The sequence below is a fragment of the Manis pentadactyla genome, chromosome 9 (genome assembly GCF_030020395.1).
Source record: "Manis pentadactyla isolate mManPen7 chromosome 9, mManPen7.hap1, whole genome shotgun sequence".
In the NCBI taxonomy this organism is placed as follows: Eukaryota; Metazoa; Chordata; class Mammalia; order Pholidota; family Manidae; genus Manis; species Manis pentadactyla.
In genome coordinates, this window is record NC_080027.1 from 50,726,974 (window position 1) to 50,751,827 (window position 24,854).

Genomic DNA, 24,854 nt, shown 5'->3' on the forward strand with positions numbered 1-24,854 from the left:
AACCTTTTTTGCTACCCAGTCCTTTTGCTATATGGCAAATTTCTATTAACTAAGAAAGACATAAATCTCCAGGGTGGTAGAAGCACGAGTAGTTCTCCAGTGAACTCTGATGAGGTTCCCCTATCAGGTGCAGTATCCCCTCCGACCTCTCCCTTCCCCTTTCTCAGTCACACTTCATTAAGAATCATGGCCCAGACAGTGGGCTCCTTGATGGCAGGCCCAGCATATAATTCACCTCTCTGGGTGTCTTGAATAGATTAATAAATGAATAAATGAGTGAGGAAAAGAAAATGTGTCACATACTCTATGACACAGAGAGGTTAAGAGTTTAAACCCTGGTTTTTGAGGAAGCCTTTGGAAGCCAAGTGACCCCTCCAGGGCTGATTTTGCTTGTGACCCCATCATGGCCTTTGAGTTCCTCATGTGAGAAGCAGATAGGACTTTGCCCCAGTTTTCTTTTACTGGAGTGACATGAGCACACATCACCTGGGCTGCTGCATATGCAGGTGGATGACCTTGCTTAGCCCTGTTCCCACTGAGCTTGTCCAGCTTAACAGCTGAGTTTTTCTCTTGATGATGTAACTGGGCTTCTTGTTTTCTCTGCCACACAGATATGCAGATTTTCCCCCATAGGATCCTACCAATTAAAACCTTGCAAAGGGCAGGGCCTCCTCCTCTCCGTCTGCTTGCCTCTGCTCGACCATCCAGGAGTACTTTGCAAAGTGACAGATTTAATTTGTCAGTAGGACTTGCAGCTTTAACCAAAACCCAGCAGAAAACCACAGAGCAACCCCACTGGCCCTTCCACCTCTACTTGGAAAGTAGCCAAAGCACTTCCCAAATGGATGCTGGTGGCACATGCTCAAATGTGACAGCACTCCAGTGTTTGCTGTATGGCACTCCTGGAACCATCTCTTTCCCAACAGAGCAGAGCATGAGGGTTTTCAAGGTAGTCATAGACTCCAAACCCAAATCTGGACACATGGCCCAACTCCTGCTGCAACAAGGAGACAGACTCTGATATTGCGGGTCCTAGCAATCTAGCACCTGGAACTGCCCATTCCTCTGGCCTTCTCCCTGGTCCCTTATCTTGGGAGAAGGCGAGAGGAATTGAACTGGATTGATGGGACTTGGTGGGACCCTGACTACATCAAGTCCTGCTCTGCCTAGGCAGACTCTCTCAGAAGCCAACAGTGGGGCCAAATCTCAATCAACAACCTTTTTCTTAGATCTTCTGGCCTCTGAACCTGAAGTTGTCCTTTCCTTAGGATGGGGACAAAGATGGAAAAAGACAAGCTGATGTTTTGTCCAGGACATGAAATCTGTCAAAGGCCATGCAAACTGCCAGGAGTAGTCTGTCTGAAAAGCCAGGATCAGCACCTTATCACCTTGGGAACTTTGTTCCAAATAAAAATAAAATTTCTTTCTTTACTCAACCACACCCCACCCCCAGCTAAAAAAAAAAAAATGTAAATGAACATCTGGTTCCTAATGTGCCTCTCTCTGCTACTTCATCTGTCCTACTTCACCCCCTTTTCCCTCCCTTCCCAGCATTGTTCTGGGCAGTGACCACCAGCATCTATATGCAGAAACTGGCCTGGGAAAGTCAGAAGGAAAAGTCCTTCATAGTGCCTGCTTAAACCATTCATTCATTCAAGAAATGTTTGTGAAGCGCCTCTGCAGTGTCAAGTACTATGCTGGGTGCTGGGACTCTGAGGTGTGACCTTTAAGGCTGCCTTCCCTGGAAGCCTTCCCTGACCTCTCCCGGATGCTGTGTGCTCTCTGGTCTATGAAAGCTGCTCCATCTGCCACACAGTGGTTTCCTCTTCCTGTGTATTAATTGCGTCTACCAAGCCTAAGGGCAGAGAGCTTTCTTTAGTGCCCCAGCTGTGGGAACATAGCACGGGTCCAGAGCAATTGTTCCATACCTGGTGCCTCCCTCCTTCTGAAAGCAAAAACTCTAGGAATCAAACCATGCCTTTCATCAAACCAGGGCCTACTACACAGCTAGCACACACACACACTGTACATATATATACATATGGGCTCTTGAACCATCTCAGCTCTGTGAGGAAGGTATTATATCTCCATTTTACAGATGAGGGAATGGAGTCTCAGACAAGTAAAGTGACTTGTTCTAGATCACACATTCAGGAAACTAGAGTCAGGACAAAAACCTGGGTCTCCTGTGTCCAAAATGGGGTCTCCAGCCCTTCTCAAGAGAGGTCCCATTCCTGTTCTTCTCTAACCTCAGCAGAGACAGAATGAGAATTGGGAGATGTTCCCTGACAAGGGATCTTGATTGTTCTAGATCGTTCACAGCCCTACCTCAGGGCCAGCCAGGATAACCCAAGCTGAGGCACAGAACTGAAAAGTCCTCACAGCATCCCCCAGAGTAGATAGAAAGCAGCTGCCCCATCTAAGACAAACTGAAGAGATAGCTCTTTCCTGCTGGGGGTGGAGCACTGCCAGCTCAAGTCCCCAGTTCCTGTTTATCTCCACTCTGGGAACTCCAGTTCTTCTTGTGAAGAAGTTGTCTAAGAATGGATCAATGAAAAAGAGAATGCAACAAAGAGTCAGAAAGAAAGTAGGTCCTGAAGCTGTCATCTGAGGCCCTGATCAAGCTATGCCTGATATCTCCAGCCTTTGATGTTTCAAGAAGCAATGAAAATCTCTTTTTTCTTAAACTGGCTGGTGTTGGCTATTTGGGGCACTTGCAATAAAGAGTACCAACTAGTGCAAACAGCCCAGGCTTTGTAAAGTAGGCTGTACAAAGTCTTTCTCAACACCAAAAGCTTCCCTCAACTCACTGCTCTGCCAGCAACATGAGAGTTTGAACTGGCAAACTCCGATCTAGAGCAAGTGAGCTTGCCCTTGTTTCTTAACTAAACATATTACAATGCCCCTTTTCTCCTTCTTCATTCCCTGCTCCTATTGATAGGTTCGGCATCCTTCCAGAAGCCCCAGCCCAAACCTCTGAATTTCCTATCTCCATGATGACTACCTCCCATGCTTCCCTCAACTACACACACACACACATTTAAACTCAGACTCCAGAAGAGGGATTAGGTTTGAAGAACCTCCGTGTTTCTGCCTAAAAGATAAGCTGGTGGACACAAAGACAAAGACATGTTTGTTGAGTCAAATTTCAACCTTCAAATGATTTTCAAATGTCGTTGCCTCCTTCCAGATGACTACCAGGAACTCATTCCACCTACTCAATGTTAGATGCGATCTGACTGCTAGCCCTCCCCAGGAAAGCAGACATCAAGACCAAGGCTGCGAAAGGCTGTGTGAATAGGCTTACCACCCTCTGCCCTAGATGCTAGTCCCACAGTTTGGGTAAGAACTCAAGTTTGCAGGACAAGGAAGAAACTCATACCTTGCCCACCAAGGCCAGTGGAGGGGATGGGAGCAGTTGTGGTTCTTGGCTGGGATCTTTTCTTTCACCAAGGGAATCTGAGATGAACCCAAAAGATGCTCCTTGGACAGAGGCTGTGGCCACAAGAAGCCATGAGCTAAAGTAAAACGGAGCAGTTCCGTTGGTATTCAAATCTATGTAAATAGCTGCAGGATTTGAGTCTTTAGACACCACTTGAGAATGGACTATGGTAAAAACCATGATGTGGAATGTCCTGGCAGGGTCAGGGTAAGGAGGATGAAGTCAGGAGCTTGGGAATGGCTCTCCCAACAGCAAACTTTGGTGGCCTGAGGCACATGAATTGCAGCATATTGCTAATTAAATAGGCATGTGCAACTGCCGCAGCTTAGATATGAGACAGGAAGGAACTGTACAGGATTTCTCTCCGGGGAGTTGTCATCTTTCCACATGGGAAGATGCAGTGCATAGAAACAACTTCAGAGCATTAGAAGACAAGTGGTATTTATTGCACCAGGTGCTCTACTTGGCTCTTTATATCCTTTGTCTTATTCAGTCCTTACAACAGCCCTGCATGGTACTATTATTGCCATTTCTCAGATGAGAAAACTGAAGCTTAGAAAGGATAAAGAATTTGCTCCAGGCATCACAATGACTAAGCACTGTAAACAGGGTTTGAGCTCAGTATAGCTGACGGTTCTGTTCAACATACCTCAGTGAGGCTTCTAGGGCAATGCAGAATCCAACAGTAGCTTCAACCACCACCACCGTAAAAGAAACGTTGACACAGAACCAGAGGAGGTTTTTCTGGCTAAGGATTCACCAATTCAAAATGGAGAAGGTATTGTTCTTAACTTCAGATTCACATATCTTCTGTCTTTAAAACTGCAATTTGTTGTTTGTATAATGTCTCTCTGCTTAAGTTAACTGATAAACAACATAGAGTTCAACCCAGGGTTTAAGCTGAGTCATTCTGAATGAGCTTCTGAAAATGCAGAAGAGTCTGGAAATTTCTCATCTGCACTTCCAGATGAGAGAAGCTGATCAGTAACCACAAATGGACTTCTGAGAGGGTTGGTTCTCCTGAAAAAGTAATCCATCTTCCAAGTGGAAGTGGCCTTTCAAAAACATAATTGGTTATATTTCTCCCTTGATTAAAACATTTCTGTCGCTCTCTGTGCACTTATTCCCAAATCTGAGAATGCTTACTAGAATCATCTGAGGTGTACTCCTGGGCCTATCCCAGATCTACTGAATCAAGATAGCTGGGGACAGGCCCCAAGAATCTATATGGCTAACAGTCCCTCAGGCAAATCTGATGCAGCATATCCAGAATACCAGAACTGGGAAACCCCTGGTCCACAGATAAAGCCCAGGTTCACTGGCACGCAGTCCAGACTTTCTGTGCTGAGTTTACCAACCTCTCCTGATTCTTCTCTAGCCATCACACCAAGGTATCCCACACCACATCATCATCTAATGCCTCTGTTTCCAGAATATTCCATTTGCTTTCAAACCTCTGGACCACCCTTTCTGCCTCAAAGGCCCGTCTCTCCCACCTGTCTCCATGGAAGACTCCATTCATCCTTAGGAACCACTTCATGATCCTCACCAGATTAATCCCTTCTGCCCATTTCCTTTCAGAAGTTTAAATCGTCTACTTGGAACTGTAAAACCAAACAGCATTGGGTTTTACTTTGTATTTTCCATTTCCTAGCTCTGTGACTTTGGCTGTTAAATCTCAGTGTCCTCACAAATTGTTGTGAAAAATAAGTATGCAAATATATGTAAATTTATAAACAGTGCTCATAATCTCTAGCACAGAAAGTTGTCAGAATGATAGCTTTTATTATTACTATTATTATTATTTGTATTCCCAATTTGATGACATTCCTCTAACACAGGGTTCAGAATACCAGAGCTGGAAAACCCCTGGTCCAAGCTATGGCCTGTGGGCCAAATCTGACCCACTGCCTATTTTTGTAAATAAAGTTTTATTGGAACACAGCCACAGTCATTCATTTATGTATTGTCTATGGCTATTTTTGCACTGCAAGGGCAGAGTTGAATAACTGAGACAGATTCTGTCTGATTCACAAAGCCTAAAATATTTACTATTGGCTTTTTACAGAAAATAGTAGCAAACTCTGCTCTAACATGATTATGATTATTTGTTTTCACTTTAGTCTCTGCCATTTGGCTGCCAGCAACTGAATGGTATTCATGTCAGCCTTATATTCATCCTTCAAAACCCACTGTTTCTCATGTTTGTATCCCCAGCACTTGATATATAATTAGGGTTGGCAAATGTTGACGTGAACTGAATAGATCTTTTTTTAAGTTATTTTTACAAATTTGTATGTTGAGGTACACACAATAAAATGCAAAAATCGCAGTGTACAGTTTGTTGAATTTTGACATGTGTATACACTCATGTAACCATCACCCAGATCAAGATATCAAACATTCTTATGGACTTTTCTCCCCTTCATCTATTTCACACATTTCCCCCACCTCCAACTGCATGGTAACCAGCTGTCCATTCCCTGTGTTTATGAATCTACTTCAGTTTTGTTTGTTTTGTCATTTAGATTCCACATAAAAGTGAAATCATATGGTATTTGCCTTTCTCTGCCTGACTTATTTCACTTAGCATAATACCCTCTAGATCCATCCATGTTGTTGCAAATGGCAAGATTTCACTATTTTTTAAGGCTGTGTAATATTCCACTGTATATGTGTACCACTTCTTTTTTGTCCATCTGTTGATAGACATTTAGGTTGTTTCTATATTTTGACTATTGTAAACAATGCTGTGATAAACACAGGAGAGCATATATCTTTTCAGATTAGTGACTATTTTCTTTGGGTAAATTTCCAGAAGTGGAATTGCTGAGTCATATGGTATTTCTATTTTCAGTTTTTTGAGAATCCTCCATACTGCTTCCCACAGTGGCTGCACCAGTTTGCAATCTCACCAGCAGCACGTGAGGGTTTCCTTTTCTCCACGTCTTTGCCAATACCTATTATTTCTCATTTTGTTGATGTTAGTTCATTCTTATGGTATAATGTGATATCTCCTCATGGTTTGAATTGAATAATTCTTTGCCCAGTTTAAATGTACATATATCCAGAAAGTCCTTAAGGGGAGAGGGTGTAAGACTTCCCAGAGGACCAGGGCTGAGGTAATGGGGATGCACAATGTAGAGAAACCAGGAACACCTAGGAAGTAAAATCAGGCATTCATGGGATCAGAGGTTTTCCCTGCAGCCCTGGTTCTCAGCCTGATTCTTCCTCCTGGGGCAAGAGAGGCCCTGACCTCATTGCACCAGACAATCTCACTGCCTCCCACTATCCAACCCCAGTATCTAAGGCCTTGCAGCTGGAATATTTTCCCTGATTGAGAGAAGAGGGAAAAGTCCCTTACAGGAAATTCTCTTTTCAAAGTTCAGTATATCCCCATTATACAAGAGAGCATTAATTGTTGGCCCAAATGGTCTATTGACCTTCATGGTCCTTATAGTGGATAATTAATGTTCTCATCTTTAATAAATGAACTAATTGATTGAGATTTTTTTCTCTGTGGATTTACTTTTTTTTTAGTTTACACTACCCATGCATTTGCATGTCCTGAGCAAGTTTGGAAAGAGAGCTGGGATTTCAAAACAATGAGGCCATTTCTTTGTGAGGTGGTTATGTAACCACTCTGTGACCTTGGGCCAGTCATACTTTTCTCTAGGCCTAGCTTTCAGCTTCTGTACAATGACTTTCAAACTTTTGACTCCCTGGTGTTCTAGCCACAGAGATGGCCTCTCTGAACTCATAATGATAAAATGCTTCAGTAACATATTCTCCCTCCTTTTCCCCTTCCCAGCAAATAAGCAATTTATTCCTACTTGAGGCTTAAAAGAAGATACTTTAGCTGTAAAGCAGATCCTCAGAAGATAAGAAAATGCCACTAATGTGATTGGAAAAATCTGAGCTGGATAAAATGGAAACAGAGCTCTCCCCTGAGTCCGGATAAGGAGCAAATGGATTGAGGCCAAGTCCATTCCCTCCTTGAGCCTCTGGGAGCTAGCAGTCTACCTCCTCTTTCAGAATGCAGTGGCCTCTTACCCTTCACTCTCATTACAGATACCCCCATGGGCATAACTGCTAAACCTGCAGGATCCTGGTAATCTGGGGCAAATCAGTGTTACTGTGGATTGAACTGGTTTTTATTGATTTCCCTGTGGGTGATTTATAACTACCTTATTCTTAAAAGGGTTTATGGCCAGATGTCAATAAAACACTCTGAGGTCAAGAGAGTTAAAAATAAAAGACTGAAAAAGGGAGCAGGACTGTGCAGAGGAAAGAGAGATAACTCCAGCAGCCAAGGTGGGATGACTCCTCAGCTCAGATGACCCAGAGGGACATCTTGGTTTTCAGTTCCTACTGACATAACAAATTGAGATCAGCAGCATCTTGCTTTTGGCTATTGTAAGAATTACAGAGTAAAGAATAGCCACATCTTGAGTTTTCAAAACTGACCCTTTGCTTAAAGGGAACAAAATTAGAGTAAGCATTTAAGAACTTCACAGTTCACTTCATAGGAGTCTTTCCTTTTTTTTTCTTTGGTATCATTAATGTACAATTATATGAGCAACATTGCAGTTCCTAGACTCCCCCCATTATCAAGTCCCCACCACATAGCCCATTACAGTCCCTGTACATCAGCATAGTAAGATGCTATAGAATCACTACTTGTCTTCTCTGTGTTATACTGCCTTCCCCGTGCTCACCCCCCACCTACATTATGTGTGCTAATCGTAATGCCCCTTTTTCTTCCTTATCCCTCCCTTCCCACACACCCTCCCCAGTTCCTTTCCCTTTGGTAACTGTTAGTCCATTCTGGGTTCTGTGGGTCTGCTGCTGTTTTCTTGCTTCAGTTTTTTCTTTGTTCTTATACTCTACAGGTGAGAGAAATCATTTGATGCTTGTCTTTCTCCACCTGGCTTATTTCACTGAGCATAATACCCTCTAGGTCCATCCATGTTGTTGCAAATGGTAGGATTTGTTTTCTTCTTATGGCTGAATAATATTCCATTGTGTATATGTACCACATCTTCTTTATCCATGCATCTACTGATGGACACTTAGGTTGCTTCCATTTCTTGGCTATTGTAAATAGTACTGCAATAAACATAGGAGTGCATATGTCTTTTTCAAACTGGGCTGCTGCATTCTTAGGGTAAATTCCTAGGAGTGGAATTCCTGAGTCAAATGGTACTTCTATTTTGAGTTTTTTGAGGAACCTCCGTACTGCTTTCCACAATGGTTGAACTAGTTTACATTCCCACCAGCAGTGTAGGAGGGTTCCCCTTTCTCCACATCCTCACCAACATTTGTTGTTTGTCTTTTGGATGTTGGCCATCCTTATTGGTGTGAGGTGATATCTCACTGTGGTTTTAATTTGCATTTCTCTGATGATTAGCAATGTGGAGCATCTTTTCATGTGTCTGTTGGTCATCTGAATATCTTCTTTGGAGAAGTGTCTGTTCAGTTCCTCTGCCCATTTTTTAATTGGATTATTTGCTTTTTGTTTGTTGAGGTGCCTGGGCTCTTTATATAATTTGGATGTCAACCCCTTATTGGATATGTCATTTATGAATATATTCTCCCATACTGAAGGATGCCTTCTTGTTCTACTGATGGTGTTCTTTGCTGTACAGAAACTTTTTAGTTTGATGTAGCCCCATGTGTTCATTTTTGCTTTTGTTTCCTTTGCCTGGGGAGATATGTTCATGAAGAAGTTGCTCATGTTTATGTCCAGGAGATTTTTGTCTATGTTTTTTTCTAAGAGTTTTATGGTTTCATGACTTACATTCAGGTCTTTGATCCATTTTTTTTTTGCTTTTTGCTTTTTTTTTTATTAAGGTATTATTGATATATAATCTTATGAAGGTTTCACATGAAAAAACAATGGGGTTACTCCATTTACCCATAGTATCAAGTCCCCACTCATACCTCAATGTAGTCACTGTCCACCAGTGCAGCAAGATGCCACAGATTCACTATTTGCTTACTCTGTGCTACACTGTTTTCCCCATGATCCCCTACACCATGTGTACTAAACATCATACCCTTCAATCTCCTTCTCCCTCCCTTCCCACCCACCCTCCCACACCCCTCCCCTTTGGTAACCACTAGTTCCTTCTTGGAGTCTCTGAGTCTGCTGCTATTTTGTTCCTTCAGTTTTGCTTCAATGTTATACTCCTCAAATGAGGGAAATCATTCAGCACTTGTCTTTCTCTGCCTGGCTAATTTCACTGAGCATAATGTCCTCCAGGTCCATCCATACTGTTGCAAATGGTAGGATTTGTTTCTTTCTTATGGCTGAATAGTATTCCATTGTGTATATGTACCACCTCTTCTTTATCAATTCATCTTCTGATGAACATTTAGGTTGCTTCCATATCTTGACTATTGTAAAAAGTGCTGCGAAAAACATAGGGGTATATATGTCTTTTTGAATCTGAGGGGTTATATTCTTTGGATAAATTCCAAGGAGTGGGATTCCTGGGTCAAATGGTATTTCTATTTTTAGTTTTTTGAGGAACCTCCATACTGCTTTCCACAATGGTTGAACTAGTTTACATTTCCACCAGCAGTGTAGGAGGGTTCCCCTTTCTCCACATCCTTGCCAACATTTGTTGTTTGTCTTTTGGATGTTGGCCATCCTTACTGGTGTGAGGTGATCTCTCATTGTGGTTGTAATTTGCATTTCCCTGATGATTAATGATGTGGAGCATCTTTTCATATGTCTGTTGGTCATATGAATTTCTTCTTTGGAGAACTGTCTCTTCATATCCTCTGCCCATTTGTTAATCGGGTTATTTGTTTTTTGAGTGTTGAGGCGCGTGAGTTCTTTATATATTTTGGATGTTAACCCCTTGTCAGATATGTCATTTACAACTATATTCTCCCATACTGTAGGATGATGCCTTTTTGTTCTGTTGATGGTGTCCTTTGCTGTACAGAAACTTTTTAGTTTGATGTAGTCCCATGAGTTCATTTTTTTGCTTTTGTTTCCCTTGCATGAGGAGATGCATTCAGGAAGAAGTTGCTCATGCTTATATAAGGGACGTTTTTGCCTATGTTGTCCTCTAAGAGTTTTATGGTTTCATGACTTACATTCAGGTCTTTGATCCATTTTGAGTTTACTTTTGTGCATGGGGTTAGACAATAATCCAGTTTCATTCTCTTGCATGTAGCTGTCCAGTTTTGCCAACACCAGCTGTTGAAGAAGTTGTCATTTCCCCACTGTATGTCCATAGTTCCTTTATCATATATTAATTCACCATATACGGTTAGGTTTATATCAGGACTCTCTAGTTTGTTCCATTGGTCTATGAGTCTGTTCTTGTGCCAGTACCAAATTATCTTGATTACTGTGGCTTTGTAGTAGAGCTTGAAGTTGGGGAGCATAATCCCCCCAGCTTTGTTCTTCCTTCTCAGGATTGCTTTGGCTATTCGGGGTCTTTTGTGGTTCCATATGAATTTTAGAATGATCTAGTTCATTGAAGAATGCTGTTGGTATTTTGATAGGAATTGCATTGAATCTGTACATTGCTTTAGGCAGGATGGCATTTTGACAATATTAATTCTTCCTATTCCATGAGCATGGGATGACTTTCCATTTATTGGTATCTTCTTTAATTTCTCTCATGAGTGTCTTGTAGTTTTCCAAGTATAAGTCTTTCACTTTCTTGGTTAGGTTCATTCCTAGGTATTTTATTTTTTTGATGCAATTGTGAATGGAATTGTTTTCCTGATTTCTCTCTCTGCTAGTTCATTGTTAGTGTATAGGAATGCCACAGATTTCTGCATATTAATTTTGTATCCTGCAACTTTGCTGAATTCAGATATTAGATCTAGTAGTTTTGGAGTGGATCCTTTAGGGTTTTTTATGTACAATATCATGTCATCTGCAAACAGGGACAGTTTAATTTCTTCCTTGCCAATCTGGATGCCTTTTATTTCTCTGTTTTGTCTGATTGCTGTGGCTAGGACCTCCAGTACTATGTTGAATAGAAGTGGGGAGAGTGGGCATCCTTGTCTTCTTCCCGATAGTAGAGGAAAAGCTTTCAGCTTCTCACTGTTAAGTATGATGTTGACTGTGGGTTTGTCATATATGGCCTTTATTATGTTGAGGTACTTGCTCTCTATACCCATTTTGTTGAGAGTTTTTATCATGAATGGATGTTGAATTTTGTCAAAAGCTTTTTCAGTGTCTATGGAGATGATCATGTGGTTTTTTTCCTTCTTTTTGTTGATGTGGTGGATGATGTTGATGCATTTTTGAATATTGTACCATCCTTGCATCCCTGAGGTGAATGCCAATTGATCCTGGTGTATAAATCTCTTAATGTATTTTTGAATTCGATTTGCTAATATTTTGTTGAGTATTTTTCCATCTACGTTCATCAGGGATATTGGTGTGTAGTTTTCTTTTCTTGTGGTGTCTTTTTCTAGTTTTGGTATTAGAGTGATGCTGGCTTCATAGAATGAGTTTAGAAGTATTCCCTCCTCTTCTATTCTTTGGAAAACTTTAATTAGAATGGGTATTATGTTTTCTCTAAATGTCTGATAAAATTCAGCAGTGAATCCATCTTGTCCAAGGTTTTGTTCTTGGGTGGTTTTCTGATTACTGATTCAATTTCATTCCTGGTAATTGGTCTGTTTAGATTTTCTGTTTAGTCCTTGGTCAGTCTTGGAAGGTTTTATTTTTCTAGAAAGTTGTCCATTTCTTCTAGGTCATCCAATTTGTTAGCATATAGATTTTCATAGTATTCTCTAATAATTCTTTGTATTTCTGTGGTGTTCATAGTGATTTTTCCTTTCTCATTTCTGATTCTGTTTATGTGTGCAGATTCTCTTTTTCTCTTAGTATGTCTTGCTAGGGTGTTATCTATTTTGTTTATTTTCTCAAAGAACCATCTCCTGCTTTCATTGATTCTATCTATTGTTTTATTCTTCTCTATTTTATTCATTTCTTCTCTGATCTTTATTATGTCTCTCTTTCTGCTGACTTTGGGCCTCATTTGTTCTTCTTTTTCCAGGTTCAATAATTGTGAATTTAGACTATTCATTTGGTTATTGTTATTCCTTCTTTAAATAGGCCTGGATTGCTATATACTTTTCTCTTAGAACTGCCTTCACTGCATCCCACAGAAGTTCAGGTGTTGTGCTGTTGTTTTCGTTTGTCTGCATATATTGCTTGATCTCTGTTTTAATTTGTCACTGATCCATTGATTATTTAGGAGCATGTTGTTAAGCCTCCATGTGTTTGTGAGCCTTTTTGTTTTCTTTGTACAATTTATTTCTAGTTTTATATCTTTGTAGTCTGAAAAGTTGGTTGGTAGGATTTCAATCTTTTGGAATTTACTGAGGCTCTTTTTGTGGCCTAGTATGTGGTCTATTCTGGAAAATGTTCCATGTGCACTTGAGAAGAATGTGTATCCTGCTGCTTTTGGGTGTAGAGTTCTATAGTTGTCTGTTAGGTCCATCTGTTCTAGTGTGTTGTTCAGTGCCTCTGTGCCCTTACTTATTTTCTGTCTGGTTGATCTGCCATTTGGAGTGAGTGGTGTGTTGAAGTCTCCTAAAATGAATTCATTGCATTCTGTTTCCTCCTTTAATTCTCTTAGTATTTGTTTCACATGTGTTTCGTGCTCCTGTGTGCTGCATAGTTATTTATAATGGTTATGTCCTCTTGTTGGACTGACCCCTTTATCATTATGTAATGTCCTTCTTTGTCTCCTGTTACTTTGTCTTGAAGTCTATTTTGTCTGATACAAGTACTACAACACCTGCTTTTTTCTCCCTATTGTTTGCATGAAATATCTTTTCCATCCCTTCACTTTTAGTCTGTTTATGTCTTTGGGTTTGAGGTGAGTCTCTTGTAGACAGCAAATAAGTGGGTCTTGCTTTTTTATCCATTCTATTACTCTGTGTGTTTTGATTGGTGCATTCAATCCATTTACATATAGGGTGATTATTGGTACATATGTCCTTATTGTCATTTCAGGCTTTGGATTCATGGTTACCAAAGTTCAAGGGTAGCTTCTTTACTATCTAACCATCTAACTCAGCTCACTTAGTATGCTATTATAAACACAGTCTGATGAGTTTTTCTCTCCCTTCTTTTTCTTCCTCTTCCACTCTTCATATATTAGGTGGTTTATTTGTACTCTTTTGTGTTTCCCTTGACTGATTTTGGAAATAGCTGATTTTATTTTGCATTTAGTTAGTGTTTGGTTGGTCTACTTTCTTTGCTGTGGTTTTATTTTCTCTGGTGACATCTATTTAGCCTTAGGAGCACTTCTACCTAGAGCAGTCCCTTTAAAATACACTGTAGAGATGTTTTGTGGGAGGTAAATTCCCTGAACTTTTGATTATCTGGGAATTGTTTAATCCCTCCTTCAAATTTAAATGATAATCTTGCTGGATATGGTATTCTTGGTTTAAGAACATTCTGTTTCATTGCATCGAATATATCATGCCATTCTCTTCTGGCCTGTAAGGTTTCTGTTGAGAAGTCTGATTATAGCCTGATGGGTTTTCCTTTGTAGGTGATCTTTTTTTCTCTCTGGCTGCCTTTAATACTCTGTCCTTGTCTTTGATTTTTGCCATTTTAATTATTATATGTCTTGGTGTTGTCCTCCTTGGGTCACCTATGTTGGAAGATCTGTGGGCTTCCATGGTCTAAGAGACCATTTCATTCCCCAGATTGTGGAAATTTTTAGCAATTATTTCTTCAAGGACACTTTCCATCCCTTTTTCTCTCTCTTATTGTTCTGGTACCCCTATAGTGCAAATATTGTTCCATTTGGATTTGTCACACAATTCTCTTAATATTCTTTCATTCCTAGATATCCTTTTTTCTCTCTGCCTCAGCTTCTCTGTATTCCTGTTTCTCTGATTTCTATTCCATTAACCAGCTGTTGCACCTCATCCAGTCTGCTGTCAAATCCTTCCATTCTTTGTTTCATTTCTGTTATCTCCCTCTGGAATTCATGCCTTAGCTCTTGCATATTTCTCTGTAGCTCCATCAGCATACTTATCACTTTTATTTTGAATTCTTTTTCAGGAAGATTGGTGATTTCAGTCTCACCAGGCCCTCTCTCTGGTGTTTGAGGGATTTTGGACTGAACAAATTTCTTCTGCCTTTTCATGGCGATGGAAGTGATTGCCGGCGAGTGGCACATGTGTCAGCTGGGAGAACAAAGTCCCTTCCTGCTTGCTGGTCACCTTGGCCACCTCCACTGCTTGTGTCATTCAACCACACACAGAGAGCAGCCTCTGGTTGATCCCCTGAGCTGCCATGGGCAGGGTGGCCCTTGGGATGGCCTAGGACACTGGCAGGTGTTGCAGGCAAGCAGTATGTGTTCACTGCAAAAATAAAGCTCCTTTGTGCCTTCCAGACTTTGCACTGGTCTCCACTGTCTGTGTCAGTCAACTGCGGGCATGGGGCAGCCTCTGGTCTGGCCCGGTTAGCTGCGCACTGGGAGAAGCCTCTGTGTGGTTACTGTGGGTGGGGCTGTTCCCCGGCTGCTCTGCAGCAATGGCGGGTCAGCTGGTTCACTTGCAGTGCTGTCAGGGGGGAATGAACAGCAGGCTACTTATTGCTATGAGGGGCTTTGGAACTCTGTTGCCACCCAGAGGGTTAGGGCGCCGGAAGTTTGTTAAAGTTGCCAGCCTGCTGGGCTTAGTGTGCCAGATGATTTTGTCCACCTCTTAAACCCTTGTCCCTTTAAGATTTTTAAAGCACCACTTTTCTTTTGTCCCAGGGCAGCTGGCTGTGGGGACCTGCTTGGTTTTGGAAGGAGATTTCCACTATCTTGCCATGCTACCATCTTGAGAATCTCAGGAGTCTTTCCATTTAAGAATGGAAAAGAAGTCTTTTCCATTTAAGAAATTTCCATTCAAATTTCACTCTGCAGAAGAACTCCTCATGCAAGAACATTACCAAACCATTTACATTTATGTAGTAGGATCTGGAATTACTTTTGCTTTTTTTTTTTAAGCAGGCAGTATAAATATAGGGTCTGGGCATTATATCCATGTCTGAGTCTGATGTAGTTATAGGACAGACTGTCTAAAGGGAGCTAAGGAACATGCAGAACTGCACATGAAGCTCCTATAATTCAGCAACAATAGACAATGACTTTTAATTCTGGCTGCAGGTCACTGTCGTTTAGTGGTTGTGTGACTGGGTTACTTAAACAAATTCTGGCTTCACTAACTGCAACTGACCAAAGAGTATATCTCTTAGAAGAAAAACAGTAAGGATATTGTTATGGGCTGAACTGTGTTCTCCCAAACTTTATATATTGAATCCTTAGGCCCCAGCACCTCAGAATGTGACTGTATCTGGAAATAGGGTCTTAAAAGTAGCAATTAAGTTAAAAATCAGCCTGTTAAAGTAGTCCCTAATCCAATCTGACTGGTGTCCTTCTAAGAAGAGGAAATTTGGGCACACAAAGAGACACCGGGGATGCGCAGGCACAGAGGAAAGCCCATGTGTGTGCACACAGCACAAAGGTGGCCATCTACAAGCCAAGGAGAAAGACAGCAGGAGAAACCACACCTGCCAACACCTTGATCTTGGACTTCTCCAGAACTCTGAGAAAGTAAATTTCTATTGTTTAAGCCACCCGGTCTGTGGTATTTTGTTACAGGGACCCCAGCAAACTAATACAGCTATTGATAGAATTTCTGAGCCCTATCAGGTTTAAATTCAAGTCTCTTTCAAATACCTAATCTTTGGAATTGAGATCAATGAATTTGGTGGAATAATTGCTTTAGTATTTTTCCAGGCCAACCACAAAGTTCCTTTCAAGACCCTTTAATGAAGTAAAAATGCCCTGGACTAGACCCTAAGAATTCTAGTTCTGAGGAAGTAAGAAGACAACATAATCTTGTACATAGAAAATCCCAAGGAATCCACTAAAAATCTACTAGAAATAATACACAAGTTCAGCAAGTTTGTAGAATACAAGACTGATGTACAAAAATCAACTATCTGTCTATACACTGGCAATGAACAAAAGAAAATGAAGTTAAGAAAACAATTCTATTTATAATAGCATCAAAAAGCATAAACTACTTAGGAATACACTCAACAAAAGACTGTTTATACATAAAGAAAATTTATACTCTGAAAAGGACAAAACATTGTCAAAAGAAATCAAAGACCTGAAAGTTGGAATGTCATCCTATGTTTATGGTTCAGAAGACTTAATATTGTTCAGATGGAAATATTAAATTGATTTGCAGATTCAACATAATCCCTATCAAAATCCTAGATGCCATTTTTTTACAAAAATTGACAAGCAGATCCTGAATTTCATATGGTAATGCATGGGACCAAGAATAACCAAAATAATCTTGAAAAAAAGAAGGAAAAAATTGATAATTCACACCTCTCAATTTTAAAATTAAATATGTAAAACTATAGTACGACAGTATACTATAACAGGGCAGGCATGTAAGTCAATGGAACAGAATTGAAAGTCCATAAAAACATCTCTACATTTACAATCAATTGATTGCAACGTAAGTGTCAAGATAATTCAATGGAGAAATAATAGTCTTTTCACTGGATAGTTCTGGAACAATTGGATATCAACATTCAAAATAATAAAATTGGACCCCTTCCTTATGACATACACAAAAAACAACTCATAATGGATTAAACACCTAAATGGAAGAGATAAAACTATAAAACTTTCAGATAAAAACAGTGAGTTAATCTTTGTGTCTTTGGGTTAAGCAATGCTTTCTTAGATGCAATAGCAAAGGCAACAAAAGAAAAAATAAACTGGATTTCATTAAAATTAAAAACATTTGCACTATAAATATTACCATCAAGAAAGTGAAAGTACAACTCATGGAATAGGAGAAAATATTTGCAAATCATATATCTAATAGGGGCCTTGTATCCAGACAACGATTTTTAAATGACCAAGAGATCTGAATAGACATTTCTCCACAGGAGATATACGAATGGCCAATAAACACATGAAAAGATGTTCAACCTGATGAGCCATCAAGGAAGTACAAATCAAAACAGTAATTAGATACCACTTCATCACAACCACTAGGATGGCTAAGACACAAAAATACAAGTAAGAACAAGTATTGGCAAGGATGTGGAGAAATTGGAGCCCTTATGTATTTCTGGTGAAAATGTAAAATGATACAGCCACTTTGGAAAATGCAATGGCAGTTCCTCAGAAGTTTCAACATAGATTTGCCATATCATCCACCAGTTCCACTTCTATGTATATATCCAAGAGAAATGAAAACATATGTACACACAAAAAATTGTATACAATGTTCATAGCAGCATTATTCATAATAGCCAAAAGTGGAAACAAACTAAATGTCCAACTAATTAATAGATGAATAAAATATGGTATATCCATACAATTGAATGTTATTCAGCCATAAAAAGGAGAAAAACACTGATACATGTTAAAATATGGATGAACCTTGAAAACTTTATATTAAGCAAAAGAAGCCAGTCACCAAAGACCATATATTGTATGATAGCATTTATATGAAATGTCAAGAACAGAAAAATCTATTCTTGACAGAGACAGAAAGTAGATCAGCTTAGGGCTGGAGAGATGCAGAAAATGAGGAGTGACTACTAACAGGTATAAGATTTCTTTTTAGGTGACAAAAATGTTTTGGAATTAAATGGTGGTGATGGCTGCACAATTCTCTGAATATACTAAAAACCATGAATCATACATTTTAAATAGATAAATTGTATGGTATTTGAATTATATTTTTATAAGACTTAAAAAATAAAACTTCTGCAAAACAAAAACAAAAACAAAAAATCAGCGGAATTACCTTTGGTCCTTACTATGTGTGACCTCTCTGGACACAGTTTCCTCAAACATAAAAGGTGGAAGTTAAGCTATATGATTTCTAAGTTTCCTTCCATCTCTAAAATTCCTGAGTGTATTTAATTTAAGAAATGGAAGGAAAGAGATGGGTTATGTGTATGTGTCTAGGATGGGATTATGTGGGGAGAAATGGAGGAGGAAGAGGAGACAACAAAAGACTCAAAGAAATAGATGAAGAGACAAAGGACATGAACTCAGAGCGACAGACACATAGAGACATGGAGACAAGACTCTCAAAAAGAAATTCACCAAGGTGCATGTGCAGATCACTTGGCCATTCTTCCATTTAGCAATTATTCACTGGGCAACAATGAAGCCAAGCTCTATATGTAGTCCTAAATCAGGGAGATGGAGCCGCTGAGCTCAGCAATAAGAGACAGATCAGTAATCAGGCAGTCACAGGCATGGACAATGAAGGCTGCAGTAGTTCAAGACGTTCAGGGAGTACCAAGGAAGCATGCACACAAACATACACACATACATGTGTACACACACTCACACCACATCACTCTCAACACATGCAACACTCCCAAAAGTCAAATTGTTTTTGCAGAGGGCATCATTTGTCACCTGAGGCTTTTAGAATTCTGCTAGCAAACACACTCAAATATATATTTTGTTCTTAAAAGTATGGGCACACATGGGGGTGAAATCTTTTATTCTCATCCTGAAGTCCCTATGAAATGAGGCTCAAGGCTGAGATTCAGCCCTCAATCTGGGGATTCCCCTACTCCTTCCCCTTTATCAGGATGGACCGGCTTTGGAAACAGAGAGGAATGTGAACTATTACAAGCACACCAGCACAGCTCCTCTGGGTTTTCAGCTGGAAAGTTCCCAGAACACATTCTGTTCTATTCTCTTTTCATCCCATTCAGACCTGGCCCAACAAAGGCCTGTTTCCCCTGTCTTGTGGCTCCTCTACTGCTGACAGGTATGAGAGGGAACCTCAGCCCAAGAGGAAAACTGTCTCTGTTCCCTGCACAGTGTCTGCAATAAATGCTTCTGAATGACCACCAGGTTCTGCTCCATTTCAAGAGATTCACATCCCTCACCCTCCCACCCCCTGATCAACTGTGACTCCCAGTTGCCTTGCCCATGGGACAGAAGTGATGCAGAGAATGAGCATCTCCCCCACTTCCTGTAGGCTGACCTCCAGTCTTCTGACAATTAAATGGCCACCTGTAACCACTGCATGAGCTTTCTGACTGCAATGCAGTGTATCTCTCTGCTTAAAGATCATGCACTTTAGTTCTTATTTTTCTAGCTGTAACCCTTGTACTGATTCTTCAGTGACTCCACTTTACCTCCCTAAGAGATGCCCGAGCAGCACAAAACAGAGAAAGTGCTCAAGCGTGGGGAGGAAGGACAAGCCAGTCTATGCCTCAGGCTGCTCCTCTATAAACAGAGATAATTATTTCTACTGCTGGTGGTTGACAGGATGAAGGGAGATGCATAAACTACTTGGCACAGAGTTGGTGCTTTGGAAGGACATTTGCAGTTTTCGCCTGTTTGGCACTCAGTCCCCATCTTCTGGTTAAAGCAGCATCTTTATTGTCACTGTGCTTGGGGTGGCAGTGGGGACCCCACTCTGGGAGGGGTCCAATTAGAACTCTCCATGGCCCTGGTCCTGGTGTTGAGGGAGGGGAACATGACTCAGACTGAGACAACAAATTCCATTTAGCAATTTTTGTTGGAACTACTGGGGACGTTCTTGCTGCTGGGGTTCTGAAGGGATAGAATGTAAGCTGGGAACTGCAAGTGCCACCATAAGGCAGATGGCACTGAGATCAGACCCAATACCAAGGATAGTTGAGAGAGAGAGGGACTGAGCCCCATGGATCCACCCATATCTCAAACTGCCCTAGACTTCTCAGTTGTGTGACCCAGAAAATTCTAGTTGTTGTCTAATCTCCTTTGAATAAGTTTGTATTCCATACAAACAACAGTCTTGGGTAATACAAAGCTCACCAGATTTGGCTTTCCCCTCCACATATTCACTGCCATTGCTGGGGGTAGGGGGGCTCCACAGAGGCAGTGCCACATCTCATTTCCCCAAACTCAGTCCCTTTTCCTTCAGCCTGTCTTCCAACACACTGATTGTTCTCAAACATGGGCTTAGTCATGTTACTCCTCATCTGAGAAGATATCCTTGACTCCCCTCTGCATGGAGAGCAAGTTCCAACTTTCTCAGCTCCAGCTTTAAAGCCCTCCACAATTTGACACCAATACCCTGTTTTTAATCTTTTTTAAATAAAGGTATAACTGGCATATAACATTATATTAATTCAGGTGTACAACATAATGATTCAATATTTGTAAATATTATGAAATGACCACTGCAATAAGTCCAGTTAACATCTGTCACCATACATAATTACAAATTTTTTTTTCTTTTGATGAGAACTTTTAAGATCCACTCTCTTAGCACCTCTCAAACTTATCTCTCACAACACTTTTGCCTGGCTCTGCAAATACTATGCCTGATTTATATCAACCCATTCCCTACTCTGTAACACTCCCCACTCTTCCACCCCATGACTTTCCCTGGAAATCCTTCTACTTTTACCTACCTGCTAAAATCCCATCTATTCAACTATTGTCTCTTCCATGAAGCCTCCACAGATGGCCAAGGCAGAATAATGTCTTGATCCCCCGAACATACTCTCTTGTTATACATAATACCTGTCAATCTGTCCTTATATGGGAATAATGTGCATACATTTTGAGAGTAGGGAGCAATTCGTACTCAATTCTGGATCCTTCTAGGGCCTTTACAGAAGGTCTGCCATAGGCCCCTGGTGAATGTGCTGACACAAGGCATCAGCTTCTTCTGACAAACTTGGAATCCTCCCTGCAGCTCCTCAACCACATCCTAGGAGAGGGGATCCCAGCCTTTGGTCACGGTTCCTATTTACTAGGAAACATTTTTTTAAATTCTGATAAAATACACATAACATACAATTTACAATTTTAACCATTTAAAAATGTACAATTCGGTGGCATTAAGTACATTCACAATGTCACACACCTATCACCACTACCTAGTTCCTGAACATTTTTATGACCTGGAATGGAAACCTCAGACCCATTAAACAGTCATTTCCCATTCCTCCCCTCCCCACAGGCCTGGACACTAATTTGCTTTCTGTCTCTATGGATTTGCTTATACTAGATATTTCATGTAAATAGGATCATACAAATGTGGTCTTTGTGTCTGGCTTTCACTTAGCATCATGTTCTCAAACTTAATCCATGTTGTATCATGCATCAGTATTTCATTCCTTCTCACGACTGAGTAATATTCCATTGCATGGATATATCACATTGTATTTGTCCACTCACCAGTTGATGGACATTGGGTTGTTTTCACCTTTTGGCTATTATGAATAGTGCTGCTATAAACTTTATTGTACAAGTTTTTTTTTGAACACCTGTTTTCAGTTCTCTTGGGTATGCACCTAGGAGTGGAATGGCTAAGTCATATGGTAATTCTCTGTTTACTGGGCAGTCTCCTATACTTGCCATCTTCAATCCTTACCAATATCCTGGGTTTGCTTGCCTGACTTCACCTTGGAGGGTCCATTGGCTTTTTAGAAGGGAGCTATTTCATCATTATTATTGTCTTCTGATGGCAGTCCTTATAGGGTATTTCTAGTTTTTAATATTAACCTCTTGTTATTTAGAACATCCCATTGTCTAAGCTATTTCACAGCAATACTACAAGGCAGATACTACCCTGTCCATTTCCAGATGAGAAGGCTGAGACTCAGTGGGTGAAGAGACTTGATGCATTATGACTCCTTCCTGAGCCTTGTAAAAAAGGATTTCCCAAATTCTCTCAGGAGCAGCACCTGGCAGCCCCACCTCAGGACAGCAGCTGTCAGTTTTTAAAACTCTCAGGCCAAATGGCACGCAGTCTATTAAAAGACAATGCTGGTCCCTAGGAATGGCCCTTTCTAGCCTTGATGGCTGTGAAGGCTTCCGTCTACTTCAACTTCATTTTTCTCCCTCACAGGCACATAAAATCAGAAGACCTAGAGTCTACACCTGACGTATTCATTTTCCAGGGAGATCTCGAATTTCCTTCACTATTCCATAGGAGGTACTAAGCCTCTGACCCAGGGACATGGCACCGAGAGTGTTAGCAGCAGGAAGAGGACAGCAGTGGTAATGGGGGTAAGCAGGTTCCCCTTTAGGGGAGCAGGAGAGGGTGCCTGTGACAAGGGTGCTTGGGTAGCAAACTAGGTTAATCAACAGTAGCTGCTGCAGCCCCAAATCTCAGTGGCTGTGAGTGTACATCTTGCCACCTTATGTCTAATGCAAGTTGGGATGCTTGCCTCCACCTGGTAGCAAGTTCTAGAACAGAAAATCCTACCTGGATGATACATCCAGCATTAAGCAAGAGTTCCTTGGTGATCCTGGCTGCCAAAACTGTTCTCCTCTGTTGCCCAATGGGTGCTCCCCTCCTCCTTGGTGGAGAAGTGAGACCTCGGTGCTTTTGCCTGTTAACTCTCCCAGGTCTTCTAGGACTTCTCTGCCAGCTCAGTTTCCTGTTGCCCATAGAACAGATCCTTAATTTCTCGCCTCTGGGAAGTCTCAGGCTCTGCAGTAGCTGTTACTGGCCTCACCCCTGATTCTCTGCCTGTGGCAGAGGTGCTTAGCCCTCCCTGAATATTCCCGTGCTCCTCTGCACTTCCCAGCCTCTTTGCAGTTGGCTGGGGCCATGCGACTGGCCCTGGCCAGGAGACTGTGTGTCACCTCACCCTCTGGGTTGCGGGACTGAGAACTATACCTCCTACAGCTGTCTCTCCCTCTGCTGAGTTGGCTCTGGAGAAAAGAAAAGCTTTAGCTTATAGAAAAACAAAAGAACCAGCTCAGAAGAAAATGGCCCCCTCACTTCTCCACTGGGTGGAGGAAAAGCATTAATTGGGTAAGAGAGGAGAATGGCTTTGGCAGACAGGGCCATCCAGGAATTCTTGGCATTTAGATAGCCATTTAATGCCAGATATGTCTTCCATATAGGATTTTCTGTTATTAAGCTTCTTGCTTTAATTTGAGGTAACAGTGACCTGTGACTCAGATATCCCCAGTAGGACCATGGGACAGGGAGGCAGGCAGCGTGTCTCAGACTGTAATGTGCACACAGATTGCCTAGGGGTCTTGTTAAATAGCAGATTCTGACTCAGGAGTTCTGAAGCAGCACTCAGGGGTCTGCATTTCTAACAAGCTCCCCAGCAATATTGATGCCTCTGGTCCCTAGGCCATCCATGCTCCGAATGGTAAGGTTGGGCAGGGCCAACTTCTCCATAAAGTCCAGCAGGAACAGTGTCTAGTGCCCATGAAAATGTTTTAATTTCTTTTAAAATCAGAAGAAAAAAAGTAAAGTTTGAGATCAAAGAAAATGTTTGAATAGGTAAATTAACATATTTATCTTTACAACAACAGAGTTACACAATAAATTTCTTCTGGAAGGGGCTGCTTCTGAAGGGAAAAGTGCCTGAAGCCCAGAAAAATCCTAAAGCTGCCCTTGGGGCAGGAGAGGGGTGGTGGTGGTCCACCACTACCTGTAGCCCTGAAACTGTGAAGCCCAAGGAATTCCTGAAAGGCTACACAGACATTTGGCTCCACAGTCCTGGAGGATTAAGTGAGATTCAGTCTGAGAATGTGCTATGCAGATGGCAGTTAGCTGCGCAGGCCTTTTTCCTGGGTCTCCTCAAGCTCTCCAGATCTCCTTCACTTCAGGGGCTCTGGGAGTGGGTACCCAATGCCTCCCGGAGATGCCCCAGCTTCTAGTGACCGTGAGGTTCATCTCTTCCAAGGGACTGAAATCCAGTCTTTTGTCCCCTCCCCTACCCCATAGGACACATCCACCTGCTCCCAGAGCTGCAGAGCTGGGAGCAGATGGCGCTGTAGTGTGAGGGATGAGGGATCAGGCTCCAGGGACTGCTTTTGTTATCAACAAACACAAGACCATCATCTCTGATCTGAACAGCAAACGCTCAAAGTATGAGTCAAATGCCTTGTTACAGAAAAGAAAATGAATGGGCATTCCTTTCAGCAGTAAATGTTTTCTTAAAAACATAGCTTTCCATGTACTTTAGCCAGATGCCAGTTCTAACTGTCCCTAAAGGCACTTCACAGGCTTTTAGAAAATGAACAATAATAGCTGACTCTTCTAACATACCTGCAGCCCTCCTTGTCACAAAGTGTCTGACACAGTCTTTGCTCTGGGATGGCCTCAGTCATGCAACTACTGGGGCGAATCACTGGGCTTTGCAGGGTGAACAGTTCACAGATGAAGAAACCAAGACCTTGGAAGGGAGAGGAGATTTGCTCAGAGCCAAGTCTAGAACCTGGGACCACTGATTGAAGACTGTCTTCACTTCGGCACCAGGGATGGTATTGGAAGACTTTCTCAGTCCTCAAACCTGGGGGGGTTCATTCATTCATTCACTCATTCAACATCTATCGTGAACCTGCTCATACTTGCCATGGTTCTATCTTCCCTTGATTCC

The 24,854-nt window shown here is 41.4% G+C and overlaps 1 protein-coding gene across 8 annotated transcripts in view; it reads right to left on the reverse strand.

The window, feature by feature from the left end:
- IRAG1 (inositol 1,4,5-triphosphate receptor associated 1) overlaps positions 1-24,854 on the reverse strand; it is a 128,302-nt gene that overhangs the window by 91,911 nt on the left and 11,537 nt on the right. The gene's annotated exons all lie outside the window — the stretch shown is intronic.